At 38.2% G+C, this 14,781-nt stretch overlaps 1 protein-coding gene across 3 annotated transcripts in view; it reads right to left on the bottom strand.

Moving 5' to 3' along the window:
- METTL15 (methyltransferase 15, mitochondrial 12S rRNA N4-cytidine) overlaps positions 1–14,781 on the bottom strand; it is a 221,251-nt gene that overhangs the window by 186,583 nt on the left and 19,887 nt on the right. The gene's annotated exons all lie outside the window — the stretch shown is intronic.

Genomic DNA, 14,781 nt, shown 5'->3' with positions numbered 1-14,781 from the left:
TCCCCCTTAGTCATTATGTTAGAAATAAAAAAAGTACAAAATATCAAAGTATATGAGTGTGTCTTTCTTCTGCAATCTAACAAAATCAATATATAAAATTTTATGAAAACTGGAGGAAAACCTAAACAATTTGAAATGTTCAAAATAACCACAAGTACCTATTCATAGATGTGTTGACCAAAAGTCTACTGACCTGCTGTGTAAATAAACATCTAAAAGATCTCTCATTTCTGAGTAAGAGAATAAATTAGCATAACAAAGACAAAACCATCAAAGCCTAACTGATGTAGTGTAGACAATTTAATGATTTTGTACTCTCTTAAAACATCATTCAGTTCAGTTCAGTTCAGTGTCCGACTCTTTGCGACCCCATGAATCACAGCACGCCAGGCCTCCCTGTCCATCACCAACTCCCGGAGTTCACTCAAACTCATGTCCACAGAGTCGGTGATGCCATCCAGCCATCTGTCGTCCCCTTCTCCTCCCGCCCCCAATCCTTCCCAGCATCAGACTCTTTTCCAGTGAGTCAACTTGTCGCATGAGGTGGCCAAAGTACTGGAGTTAGTACTACTTTAATTTACAGTCTAAAAAATTCTATGGATAATCAATATGTACATCATTTAAGTTAATTAGATAATAAAGCATTCATTACCTATAAAGTCTGAATAATCAGAAAACTCATTTCAAAGAATTTAGTTCCTCACTCACACTTTTATTGGAAATCACATATCCCCAAATTTATTAAATACTTTCTGCTCATATTTGAATTTTTATTCAAGACACTGGAAAATAAAACCACAATAAGAGATTCATATAAAACATCCTGACCAGAAAAAAAAAATTAGTTTCCATCTCCAACACTGACATTATTGAGGGAAAAATTATACAATGTCCAATTTTTAAGAATCATGAAATGTTTATAGCAAGTATACACATTTTTGTTAATTTTCAGCAACTGACAACACATTTACAAAAACCATACTCCTTGAATGACTCTCTTAAACACCATACAAACTTTACTTTTGTATTATGTAGATTTAAGCTAAACTATTCTTATTTAAAATTTATTATAGACTATGAGTGTGGTATATAGTACCTGACAGCAACATCCATTCATCTAGAATTAATCTGGAGATTATACTATTATTTCTGGTTAATTTTTTTTCTGCTCTTAATTTTTTAACCCTATCTATTTAATACTGCTGCTGCTGCTGCTAAGCCACTTCAGTCGTGTCTGACTCTGTGTGACCCCATAGACGGCAACCCACCAGGCTCCCCCGTCCCTGGGATTCTCCAGGCAAGAACACTGGAGTGGCTTGCCATTTCCTTCTCCAATGTGTGAAAGTGAAAAGTGAAAGTGAAGTCGCTCAGTCATGTCCAATCCTTAGCGACCCCACAGACTGCAGCCTACCAGGCTCCTCCATCCATGGGATTCTCCAGGCAAGAGTACTGGGGTGGCTTGCCATTGCCTTCTCCAAAGAAACAGCTTCTGCCTTGGTTAAAATAGTTGTCATAAGAAAATACCTGCAGAGCATTCGATGGAAATTCACATACAAGAAAATCCTTCCCTCTTCTCCATTAGGTATAAACAAATAATTCATCAGGTAGATCAAGAAAGATAAAATTAAGAAATCACATTCATAACTCAAGTGGGTATTTTCTGTCACTTAATTTACACCAAACACAGGCTGGCTTCTGAAAGGTAATAAGCTAACTAATAGGTTGAATATTAGCCCAAGGCACTAAAGCTATCAACGCACGGAAAGAAATACAGCAAAATTTAAATAACTGACCAGAGATGGGTAATCTCCAAGCTGGCACACTTTGAACTATCTGAGTAATTTCTTTAGTATCTTTTTTGTAAACAAATCTGTCAGGATTAGTAGTAAAAAATATTAGTTTGATTAGTTGAATCTATGCGGCAATGTTTATTTTACATAAAACAACAATGAAAAGCTTTGAAATAAATTAAAGTCATTTTACAACACTTAGGTTTCTAGTAGAAATACAATAATGCATATATTGTGGACTACCAAGCAGGTGTTTTAGAGTGTCGATAAAATACTGCTAATTAAAGCAAAGGAAGAGTTAATCTTAAATATGAGTAAGAAAACAGTCTAGGTTTGGAAGGCATAGAAAAACCGCTTTTAGCTTTTATTTAACCTATTCAAAAAGCGAGAAAACAACCCTTTCCTTAAGTCCAAGACCAAGGGACCAAAGTTATGAAGCAAATTAGACATAGCAACCATTCATATTCTAACTTACTTTACATATTTACCAACTTCTCTTATCCATCTCTTCTTTTTCCATCTCCCAAATTCATTTACAACTTTGATATTCAATGTAAGCATTATTCAAGGTTTCCTTCTTTTTGCCTTGACAATACCTATTATCAAGGGTTTAGACATCACCTGTATGGTACATTCAATCTCCATATCTGGTTTCTATCTCTAGTCTCTCATTTCTGTTTGTTAACATTTCAAGTGAAAGTCCTCTCTTCAAACATAATAACCCATCTTTCCATCTCTATTCCCAATCAACTCTAGAGATTCTTGCCAAACCCCAGGGCACTGACAGAGGACAGTGTTATGGCTACTCGAGTTTAAAAGGAAAATTCTGTCATTAGCATGCCTCACAAATTCCTTCATGTTCTAAATATTTGCTTTCCTGAGCAAATGTTGCTTTCTCATGACTTTCTGACTTTGCTCAAATAGTTCTCTCTCCCTAGAATTCTCTTTTTCTTACTCACTAAGGAAATTCCTTGTTATTTCAGGATAAATTCCTTGTTATATAAAAGCCTTCATTCATCTCCTCTGTGGAAAAACAGGTAGTAGTTTCCCTCACTATCACCGCAAAGCAATACATATATAAATATTCATATATGTGTATGCTTCTGTGTATGTGTATAAAGGAATGTATTATTCCAGAGAGCTCCTCTACTTCAGGCTATCTTTATTGTATCCCTAGTACCTAGTAGGTACCTAACATGAAAATAGTGTTTAATTTATGTCAGCTTCATCGTGTAGATTTTACCTCCTAAATCTTTCTCTCAAATTTGTCCATACATCTCCAATTCTATAACTATCAGCACTCACTTTATCTTTTGTCTGAACAAATATCTCACAATTAGTCTGTACTAATCCATTCTAAATAGTGTAGACAGAACAATTGATTTCAAAAGCCTAACTTAATCATCTCTGACCTTCACTTTCCTCTCTAGCCTCATCTTTCACCACCTCCCACTTTGCGTCTTCAGCTCACCGAGTGGATGGATTACAACCCTTCATTCTTGCCATACTCCTACCTTCTCTCTGGAGTGAATTCAACATCCATTTATAATAAAAACTCTCAACAAAGTGGGTTAAGAGGGAACATACCTCAACATCATGGTCAACAAAAGAGCCCGAAATGCAGTATTGGATGCAATCTTAAAAACGACAGAATGATTTCTGTTCGTTTCCAAGGCAAACCATTAAATCTTACAGTAATCCAGGCCTATGCCCCAACCAGTAACACTGAAGAAGCCGAAGTTGAACGGTTCTATGAAGACCTACAAGACCTTTTAGAACTAACACCCAAAAAAGATGTCCTTTTCATTATAGGGGACTGGAATGCAAAAGTAGGAAGTCAAGAAACACCTGGAGTAACAGGCAAATGTGGCTTTGGAGCACGGAATGAAGCAGGGCAAAGGCTAATAGAGTTTTGTCAAGAGAACGCACTGGTCATAGCAAACATCCTCTTCCAACAACACAAGAGAAGACTCTACACATGGACATCACCAGATGGTCAACACCGAAATCAGATTGATTATATTCTTTGCAGCCAAATATGGAGAAGCTGTATACAGTTAGCAAAAACAAGACCAGGAGCTGACTGTGGCTCAGATCATGAACTCCTTATTGCCAAATTCAGACTTCAATTGAAGAAAGTAGGGAAAATCACTAGACCATTCAGATATGACCTAAATCAAATCCCTTATGATTATACAGTGGAAGTGAGAAATAGATTTAAGGGACTAGATCTGATAGAGTGCCTGATGAACTCTGGACGGAGGTTCGTGACATTGTACAGGAGACAGGGACCAAGACCATCCCCATGGAAAAGAAATGTAAAAAAGCAAAATGGCTGTCTGAGGAGGCCTTACAAATAGCTGTGAAAAGAAGAGAAGCAAAAAGCAAAGGAGAAAAGCAAAGATATAAGCATCTGAATGCAGAGTTCCAAAGAAGAGCAAGGAGAGATAAGAAAGCCTTCCTCAGCGATCAATGCAAAGAAATTGAGGAAAACAACAGAATAGGAAAAACAAGAGATCTCTTCAAGAAAATTAGAGATTCCAAGGGAACATTTCATGCAAAGATGGGCTCGATAAAGGACAGAAATGGTATGGACCTAACAGAAGCAGAAGATATTAAGAAGAGGTGGCAAGAATACACAGAAGAACTGTACAAAAAAGATCTTCACGACCAGGATTGTCACGATAATGTGATCACTGACCTAGAGACAGACATCTTGGAATGTGAAGTCAAGTGGGCCTTAGAAAGCATCACTACGAACAAAGCTAGTGGAGGTGATGGAATTCCAGTTGAGCTATTTCAAATCTTGAAAGATGATACTGTGAAAGTGCTGCACTCAATATGCCAGCAGATTTGGAAAACTCAGCAGTGGCCACAGGACTGGAAAAGGTCAGTCTTCATTCCAATCCCAAAGAAAGGCAATGCCAAAGAATGCTCAAACTACTGCACAATTGCACTCATCTCACATGCTAGTAGAGTCATGCTCAAAATTCTCCAAGCCAGGCGTCAGCAATATGTGAACCGTGAACTCCCAGATGTTCAAGCAGGTTTTAGAACAGGCAGAGGCACCAGAGATCAAATTGCCAACATCTGCTGGATCATGGAGAAAGCAAGAGAGTTCCAGAAAAATATCTACTTCTGCTTCATTGACTATGCCAAAGCCTTTGACTGTGTGGATCACAATAAACTGTGGAACATTCTGAAAGAGATGGGAATCCCAGACCACCTGACCTGCCTCTTGAGAAACCTGTATGCAGGTCAGGAAGCAATAGTCAGAACTGTACGTGGAACAACAGACTGGTTCCAAATAGGAAAAGGAGTACGTCAAGGCTGTATATTGTCACCTTGCTTATTTAACTTATATGCAGAGTACATCATGAGAAACGCTGGGCTGGAAGAAGCACAAGCTGGAATCAAGATTGCCGGGAGAAATATCAATAACCTCAGATATGCAGATGACACTACCCTTATGGCAGAAAGTGAAGAGGAACTCAAAAGCCTCTTGATGAAAGTGAAAGAGGAGAGTGAAAAGGTTGGCTTGAAGCTCAACATTCAGAAAACAAAGATCATGGCATCTGGTCCCATCACTTCATGGGAAATAGATGGAAAAACAGTGGAAACAGTGTCAGACTTTATTTTTGGGGGCTCCAAAATCACTGCAGATGCTGATTGCAGCCATGAAATTAAAAGGCGCTTACTCCTTGGAAGGAAAGTTATGACCAACCTTGACAGTATATTAAAAAGCAGAGACATTACTTTGCCAACAAAGGTCTGTCTAGTCAGTTCAGTTCAGTTCAGTTCATTTCAGTCACTCAGTCGTGTCCGACTCTCCGCGTCCCCATGAATCACAGCACGCCAGGCCTCCCTGTCCATCACCAACTCCCGGAGTTCACTCAAACTCATGTCCACAGAGTCGGTGATGCCATCCAGCCATCTCATTCTCTGTCATCCCCTTCTCCTCCCACCCCCAATCCCTCCCTGCATCAGAGTCTTTTCCAGTGAGTCAACTCGCCACATGAGGTGGCCAAAGTATTGCAGTTTCAGCTTTAGCATCAGTCCTTCCTATGAACACCCAGGATCGATCTCCCTTAGAATGGACTGGTTGGATCTCCTTGCGGTACAAGGGACTCTCAAGAGTCTTCTCCAACACCACAGTTCAAAAGCATCAATTCTTCGGCGATCAACTTTCTTCACAGTCCAACTCTCACATCCATACATGACCACAGGAAAAACCGTAGCCTTCACTAGACGGACCTTTGTTGGCAAAGTAATGTCTCTGCTTTTTAATATATTATCAAGGTTGGTCATAACTTTCCTCCCAAGAAGTAAGCGTCTTTTAATTTCATGGCTGCAATCAGCATCCGCAGTGATTTTGGAGCCCAAAAAAATAAAGTCTGACACTGTTTCCACTGTTTTTCCATCTACTTCCCATGAAGTGATGGGACCAGATGCCATGATCTTTGTTTTCTGAATGTTGAGCTTCAAGCCAACCTTTTCACTCTCCTCTTTCACTTTCATCAAGAGGCTTTTGAGTTCCTCTTCACTTTCTGCCATAAGGGTAGTGTCATCGGCTATGATTTTTCCCGTGGTCATGTATGGATGTGCGAGTTGGACTGTGAAGAAAGCTGATCGCCGAAGAATTGATGCTTTTGAACTGTGGTGTTGGAGAAGACTCTTGAGAGTCCCTTGGACTGCAAGGAGATCCAACCAGTCCATCCTGAAGGAGATCAATCCTGGGTGTTCATTGGAAGGACTGATGCTAAAGCTGAAACTGCAATACTTTGGCCACCTCACGCGACAAGCTGACTCACTGGCAAAGACTCTGATGCTAGGAAAGGTTGGGGGTGGGAGGAGAAGGGGATGACAGAGAATGAGATGGCTGGATGGCATCACCAACTCTGTGGACATGAGTTTGAGTGAACTCTGGGAGTTGGTGATGGACAGGGAGGCCTGGCGTGCTGTGATTCATGGGGTCACGGAGAGTCGGACACGACTGAGCGACTGAACTGAACTGAACTGACCTCAACATAATACAGGGCATATTTGACAACCCCAGAGGTAAGGTAGTACTCAATTATGAATACCTGACAGCATTTCCTCTAAAATCAGGAAAAAGACAAGGATGCCCATTCTCACCACTTTTATTCAACATGGTATTAGAAGTGTGAGCAACAGCAATCAGACAAGAGAAAAGAAATAAAAGAAATTCACACTGAAAAGGAAGTAGAACTTTTTCTGCAAATGACTTGATACTATACATAAAAAATCCTAAAGAAGCCACCAAAGAACTACCAGAACTCATCAATGAATTCAGTAAACTATGGGACACAAACTGACATACAAAAATCTGTTGTGTTTCTATACACTAACTACGAACTATCAGAAAGAGAAATTAAGAAAACAATCTAACTTACAATCACACACACAAAAAAAGACTATCTAGGAACAAACTGAACTAATGAGGTAAAATAACTGTACTCAGAAAACTGTAAGACACTGAAATAAACTGAAAATGACACAAAAAGATATAAAGATACACCATGATCATAAATTGGAAGAACTAATGTTGTTAAAATGACCATCTTACCTGTCCCCTGAGAAATCTGTATGCAGGTCAAGAAGCAACAGTTAGCACCAGACATGGAACAATGGACTAGTTCCAAATTGGGAAAGGAGTACGTCAAGTCTGCATATTGTCACCCTGCTTATTGAACTTATGTGCAGAGTACATCATGTGAAATGCCAAACTGGATGAAGCACAAGCAGGGATCAAGATTGCCGGGAGAAATATCAATATCAGATATGCAGATGACACCACACTTACAGCAGAAAGTTAAGAAGAACTAAAGAGCCTTTTGATGAAAGTGAAAGAGAAGAATGAAAAAGTTGGCTTAAAACTCAACATTCAAAAAAATAAGATCATGGCATCTAGTCCCATCACTTCACGGCAAATAGGCGGGAAAACAATGGAAACAGTGACGGACTTTATTTTGGGGGGCTCCAAAATCACTGCAGATGGTGACTGCAGCCATTAAAGGAACCTTGCTCCTTGGAAGAAAAGCTATGACCAACCTAGACAGCACATTAAGAAGCAGAGACATTACTTTGCCGACAAAGGTCCATCTAGTCAAAGCTATGGTTTTTCCAATAGTCATGTTTGGATGTAAGAGTTAAACTATAAAGAAAGCTGAGCACCAAAGAATTGATGCTTCTGAACTGTGATGTTGGAGAAGATTCTTGACAGTCCCTTGGATGGCAAAGAGATCAAACCAGTCAATCCTAAAGGAAATCAACCCTGAATGTTTACTGGAAGGACTGATGCTGAAGCTAAAGCTCCAATATTTTGGCCACCTGATATGAACTCATGAAAAAGACCGTGATGCTGGGAAAGACTGAAGGCAGGAGGAGAAAGAGACAGGACAACAGAGGATGCGATGGTTGGATGGCATCACCAACTGGATGAACGTGAGTCTGAGCAAGCTCAGGGAGTTGGTGATGGACAGGGAAACCTGGCGTGCTGCAGTCCATGGGGTCACAAAGAGTCGGTCACGACTGAGCGACTGAACTAAGCTGAACTGAAAATGACCATATTGCCTAAGGCAATCTACAGTTTCAGTGCAATCTATATCAAAATACCAAAGGCACTTTTCACAGTACAATTACAAAGAATTCTAAAATTTGTATGGAAACACAAAAGGCTCCAAATAGCCAAAATACTCTTAAGAAAGAACAAAGCTAATGGTATCATGTTCCCTGATTTTGTACCAAGCAGGACCCTATGGGCTTTCCTGCAACAGACCCCTACTCCCAGGTCCTCTGGCTTAGCTCCTCTAAGTACCGAATAACATAAATTAGTGCAGCCACTAGGGAAAACAGTACACAGACTCCTCAAAAAATTAAAAATTCACAAGATCGAACAATTTCATGCCTAGGATACAAAAACACCAACTGGAAAATATACACATCACTGAACAGCATTATTTACAGTAGCCGAGACATAGAAGCAACCTAAGTGCCCATATAGAGATAAATGGATATAAAAAATGTGGTGTATATATACAATGGAATCATACTCGGTCATAAAAGAATGAAATCTTCCCACTTATAACAACAAGAATAGATGTAGAGGTTATTGCTCTAAATGAAGGAAAAACAGGAAAAACAAATATTGTATGATTTTACTTAAATGTGGAGCCTAAAATACAAATGAATAAACATAATCAAAACAGACTCATAGATACAGGGAACAGGTGGCTGCCAGAGAGGAAGGGGCTCAAAAAAGGAGAGAAATAGGTGACGGAGATTAAGAGGTACAAAATTCCAGCTGCAAAATAAATGAGTCACAGGGATGAAAAGCAACATGGGGATACAGTCAATAATAATGTAATATCTTTATACAGTAACAGATGGAAACTAGATTTATTGTGGTGATGATTTGAAATGTATAGAAATATTGAATCACTGTGTTACATAACAGGAACTAACAAAGTGCTGTGGGTCAATTTTACCTCAAAAACAAGCAAACAAACAAACTCACTGAAAAAGAGATCACTGTGGTTAACAGAGGTAGAAGATGGGCTAGGAGGAACTGGAAGAAATCAAAAGGAATAGTTATAAGTAATAAGTACTAGGGATGAAATGTAAAATATGATAAATATAATTAACATTGTTATATGTCATATTTGAGTGCTGTTAAGAGAGTAAATCCTAAAAGCTATCAGAAGAAAAAAATTTTGTTTTATATTCCTTCAGCTTTATAATTATATAATAGATAATCACTAAACTTACTGTGGTAATCATTTCATGATGTAGGTAAGTCACATCATTACAATGTACACAAATTGTTCTGTGTGCCTGTGAGCTGCAAATTCAAGCTTTGCTCTTTGGAACTTTCTGGAATTTTTTTTTTTCCCCTGAATATTTTGATCTGCAGTTGGTTGAGTCTGTGGTATATAAGGAGGGCTAGCTGTATTCTTTATCACAACTGCAGAAATTTCACATTCACCTTGATGATTATTTGATAAATGCCTGCCTCCTCCACTAAACTGTAAGCTCCCTGGAGGCTAAAATCATGTCCAGTTTTGTTCCACATTGTATCCCCAGAATGAAGAGCACTGTATCTGTCATAAAGTAGAAGTCCAATGAATATTTACTGAAAAAATGAGGAAATGGTCTCATTTTGCACAGAAACTTAGACCTAACAGTTCATTGTCTTTTGTCACTTCCCCAAGGCCTTCTTCGCTTTGCCCAATCACTTGCCATATCCACCTTCTTAATGTTTCTCTTACTAGTACCTTTCATTCTTCCTTGTGATAATTATTTCAACAAATATTTATAGGATACTTTCTATGTGCCAGACACTGTTTTCAGCACTGAGGAGGCAGCTGCAAAGAAACAGACAAAAATTCAAGTTTGTGGAACTTAAACTCCAGGATGCCATATAAGGAGGGCATAAGAGACAGTTAGAAATCAAATTGAAAATGAAAAAACATGGTAAGTGTTAGAGAGAAAGAAAAAAAGCAAGCAAAGGGGATATCAAACATTGTGGGATGGTAGTTGAAATTTTAAATAAGGTCGCCAAGGATGATCTCTCTAAAAAGGTGTACTTAAAAAAAGACCAGAAGTGAGGGAGATAGTCATGTTAGCTCTATTGGAAAATTTAGTGTAAATGACCTTGCTATAAGTCAGTATACTAAGAAATGAATACCAGCAAAAAGATTAAAAAGGCACCCAGAAACACACAGCCATGTAGGTAGGGATTTAGGGATGGAAGAAATTAAGGCACTTAGAAACCACTGTTACAGAAGAGAATAAGAATGGATATTCAAAATTACAACCTTAAGCCAATTAAGAAGAGTTTGACTTAAATGCACATACATTAAGATAAGTAAGGTTACATTTTATAAAGACTTAAAAGACTTTTTACCCAAAATTAATATAAAACAAATGAAATGAACACCAGTTATACAGCTTAAAGCAGTAACTGGAATATGCAATCATCCCAACTCAAAATCAAACATAAGGGTTAAAAATGTTTTTATTGTTTTTGCATCTAACTAGTTAATTCTTGATCTTTCATTATCATAGAAGTTAATTAAAAAGTATCAGAGACTGCAGTACTGTAGTTAACATCCTAAACTGACCTAATGAGCTAGAGAGGAATGCTGTATTTCATCTTATTTAAAAAGTAAATTAATACCTTACTTTTTATATCATAATGCAAATGAATATCTGACTTTTTATATCATAAATTTCCCTCTGTGGATACAATTATATATTATTAATAACTTTAGAAAAATCTGGGCAGTTTCTGATGAAAATGATGTTACAGATTAAACCAAGAAAAATAAAATATTTTTCTCTCATAATTATCTAATTCTCCTTTCTGAAACAGCTCACTTTGTATTTAAGTTCTAAGTAGTCCTTAGCAAGAAAAGCTGGCTTCATGTTCATTCATTGGTTTGCTGTTTTGATAATTTTAAATTAAAGCAAAATCAAGACTTTCTACTCAAAAATGTTGGTTTCACACGTATTACTCAAAGAAGAAATCACCTTGGTAAACATATTCTGGACCGGTGGAAAAGTTACTCTTCATGAGACTATTTTGAAGATAGGAAGGGCAGATGACTGAATTTGCTTTATTTCATGATTTCTGCTATAAAGGAAGAGTAAAATCAAAACCATAGTGAAAAAACATTAGGTAGCAAGGGGCAAGGAAAAGAAGGAAAAACATAGAGAAGATGGAAAATCATGAAGTCCATTTCCCTTTTTAGTATTAACACTATTTCCTGAAAACATTCTTTTACAGTTTCCTGCCCTTGGCAGCACCCTCTCCAGCTTTATTTCTAAGACTCAGTCTATTGATGGTTCTAGTCAATTTATCCTGTACCTTTCTTTGAGCAATTTATCCCCCTCTCCTATCATTACAAACAGATTTCCTACCCAGAGTGAAAGATCAATCTGGGAACAAGCTCTGAAAACAACAGTGACCTGACCATTGAGACAGACCAGAACTCCTTGGCAGAGTGTTGTGATAACAAAAGAAGCTGTTGTTCAGTTGCTCAGTTGTGTCCAACTCTTTGCAACCTCATGGAGTATTTTCATATAACCTATGCCGATCCTCTCATATGCTTTAAATCATCCCTTGACTACTCAGAATACCTGATACAATGTACATACTATGTAAATAGCTGTAAACTGAACGTAAGTGTTTTGTGTGCACTCAAGGCTTCCCTGTCCTACAAAATCTCCTGGAGTTTACTCAAACTCAATGTCCATCAAGTTGGTGATGCCTCCAACCATCTCATCCTCCATCTTCCCATCCCTGTCTTCAATCTTTTCCAGCATCAGAGTCTTTGCTAATGAGTCAGTTCTTCGTATCAGGTGGCCAAAGTGGTGTCTCTGCTTTTTAAAACACTGTCCAGGTTTGTCATAGCTTTTCTTCCAAGGAGTAAGTATCTTTTAATTTCAAGCCTGCAGCCACCATTCACAGTGATTTTGGAGTCCAAGAAAAAGTCTGTCACTGTTTCCATTGTTTCTGCATCTATTTGCCATGAAGTGATGGGACAAGATGCCATGATTTTAGTTTTGGAAAGTTGAGTTTTAAGCCAGCTTTTTCATTTTCCTTTTTCACTTTCATCAAGACGCTCTTTAGTTCCTCTTCACTTTCTGCCAATAGAATGATGTCATCTGCATATGTGAGGTTATTGATATTTCTCCAGGCAATCTTGATTCCAGCTTGAGCTTCATCCAGTCCAGCATTCTGCATGATATACTCTGCATAGAAGCTAAATAAGCAGGGTGACAATATATAATCTTGACGTACTCCTTTCCCAACTTTAAACCAGTCCATTATTCCATGTCTGGTTCAAGCTGTTGCTTCTTGATCTGCATACAGCTTTCTCAGGAAGCAGTTATGGTAGTCTGGTATTTCCATCTCTTTAAGAATTTTCCAGTTTGTTGTGTTCCACACAAAGGTTTTAGTGTAGTCAATGAAGCAGAAATAGATGTTTTTCTGGAATTAACATACTTCAAATGACTGAGCACTGATGTAGTCCCTCATGTGCCTGGGAAGCTAGTGATCTATGCTCTAGGGATGTTAGACCAAAGTACCTGACCTATAAGTTTAGAGGCCTAATACAGGTCCTGAAGCTTTTGGAGGCTGACCACTAGGTACTAAGAACTAATACTAATGGTGGGGAAAAAAAAAAGAAAACATAAACCACATAATTTGATTGGTAGCTAGGAGCATTCAAGTCCAACCGATATCATTTATTACTACATGATTCCAATACAACAGAAGGACTGGACATATTTCCTCTTTTTTTTTTTTTGCAGTTAACATGCTACTTTGTACAAAATGCTACTGAGATCAACACTAATGGAAAGCACAGATAACAATACATAAAAGTGCTTCACAAACATTAAAATATTCTACAACTTCATGTTGTTGCTACTAATAATGTTTTTCCCAGCATACACTGGTCTCATGTGAAAAATCCTCCATCTTTATAAATATATATCCAGAGTTAATTTCTTTTGCTTTTCAAAAATAATTATTTTGTTATATATATATTTTCAAAAAGAAAAAAAATATATATATATATATAACAAAATAATTATTTTTCTTTTCTGGAAATTTAATTATAAATATAGAAAAATACTCTATGTCACACAGAGGAAATGAATATGACGAGGATAAAATATATCCTTAAAATTAGTATACAATGCAATAAAACATCTTATACATTAAGGACTCAAACAAACCAAGTAAAACGTTTACACAGAAAAGAAAAGGTAAGTAGCTATAAAAATGCATATAAATACTTTCTGAAACATTCATGAAAGCAAATAAAATCTTTAAATGTACATTCAGTTCAGTTCAGTCGCTCAGTCGTGTCTGACTCTTCGCGACCCCATGAATCACAGCATGCCAGGCCTCCCTGTCCAACACCAACTCCCGGAGTTCACTCAAACTCATGTCCATCGAGTCGGTGATGTCATCCAGCCATCTCATTCTCTGTTGTCCTCTTCTCCTCCCGCCCCTAATCCTTCCCAGCATCAGAATCTTTTCCAGTGAGTCAACTCGTCGCATGAGGTGGCCAAAGTATTGGAGTTCCAGCTTTAGCATCAGTCCTTCCAATGAACACCCAGGATTGATCTCCTTTAGAATGGACTGGTCTCCTGGTAAATATTTGTTTCACCCAAAGGAGACAAAAACTAACACCCACAAAAAAAAAAAAGAAGAGAGAGTTCACAGATCATTACAGTAAGATGAGTCACCATAAAGCTTTGTAACTTGGTTTATTAGAAAATAACATTTTAAGTACGCTACTTACAGCTAAGTAGTTATATGAGGAGAAGGTAGTGGAAGAAGAGTAAAATAAAATGTTCTGAGAACTCACAAGGTCAAGGTATACTTACTAGCACTTTTAACAAAAATAATATGGGACCTAGAAAAACAATAGGAAAAGAAAGAACCACTGGACCTAGCCTCTTGCAGTAACTATGATTAGACTATTGATCAGGGACTAGTGCTGACCTAAATAGAGAGTAACCAGTACTCAAGATGACTCATGCAAATATGCTTTGTGAACAGAAAAACTTCACCTGTTTCTTTTTCTTCCTGTGAGCTTCCCTTAGAGAATGGACATTTGTTTCTTCCTAGGTCTCTATTTCGGAGAAGGCAATGGCAAGCCACTCCAGTACTCTTGCCTAGAAAATCCCATGGATGGAGGAGCCTGGTAGGCTGCAGTCCGTGGGGTCGCTAAGGGTTGGACACGACTGAGCGACTTCACTTTCACTTTTCACTTTCACACACTGGAGAAGGAAATGGCAGCCCACTCCAGTGTTCTTGCCTGGAGAATCCCAGGGAGGGGGGAGCCTGGTGGGCTGCTGTCTATGGGGTCACACAGAGTCGGACACGACTGAAGTGACTTAGCAGCAGCAGTAGCAGCAGCAGATCTCTATTTACTGAACTTGAAGAATGGCT

Source organism: Moschus berezovskii, chromosome 14 (genome assembly GCF_049115385.1).
Source record: "Moschus berezovskii isolate FMDL1 chromosome 14, NW_MosBer_1.0, whole genome shotgun sequence".
In the NCBI taxonomy this organism is placed as follows: Eukaryota; Metazoa; Chordata; class Mammalia; order Artiodactyla; family Moschidae; genus Moschus; species Moschus berezovskii.
This window is presented reverse-complemented; position numbering and strand designations above follow the sequence as displayed.